This window comes from Penaeus monodon, chromosome 34 (genome assembly GCF_015228065.2).
Source record: "Penaeus monodon isolate SGIC_2016 chromosome 34, NSTDA_Pmon_1, whole genome shotgun sequence".
Classification (NCBI taxonomy): Eukaryota; Metazoa; Arthropoda; class Malacostraca; order Decapoda; family Penaeidae; genus Penaeus; species Penaeus monodon.
Window position 1 is genome coordinate 2,596,580 of NC_051419.1, and position 507 is coordinate 2,597,086.

The 507-nt window shown below is 27.8% G+C and overlaps 1 protein-coding gene across 2 annotated transcripts in view; it reads left to right on the plus strand.

Moving 5' to 3' along the window:
* Window positions 1-507, plus strand: part of LOC119594520 (ribosomal oxygenase 1-like) — an 11,285-nt gene that overhangs the window by 10,417 nt on the left and 361 nt on the right. The gene's annotated exons all lie outside the window — the stretch shown is intronic.

The window sequence follows — 507 nt, forward strand, 5'->3', positions numbered from 1 at the left end:
TGGTTAGGAAGGAGGAGGGATAGGAGAGGTATAGTACTGTTTTTTTACCTGCATTGTGAAGGCAGAATTGATGTAAAAATATTTGGCTTAATTCTTTTTTAGTGAAGTTAGTGAATCAGCAAAAGTTTCATATATTGTCATGTAAAACATCAATTAATAATATAATATTAGAGATAGAAGTTTGGTTTTACTTTTATGAGATATATGTAGAAATTTGTAAGCTATTTTACTAGGGTGATAGTAATAGAAATTATTTTCTTTATTTCTATTTATGATCATCTTCATTTGTCATCCTTGGAGTTCTAGTATTTATGACAAAAAGGAACTTTATAGTTTAGTGTTATCTCAGGGATCAAACAAGACTTGACAGATTGAAAATACTAGTCCTATAGTTTTTATTTTTGCTGAGAAATACATTTCGTATAAAATAATATGCTGCTTTTTTCACTTCATATTGTCAGTAGCAATTCAGTAAATTTGGAAATTCTCTGAATTTGTTGAATTTAC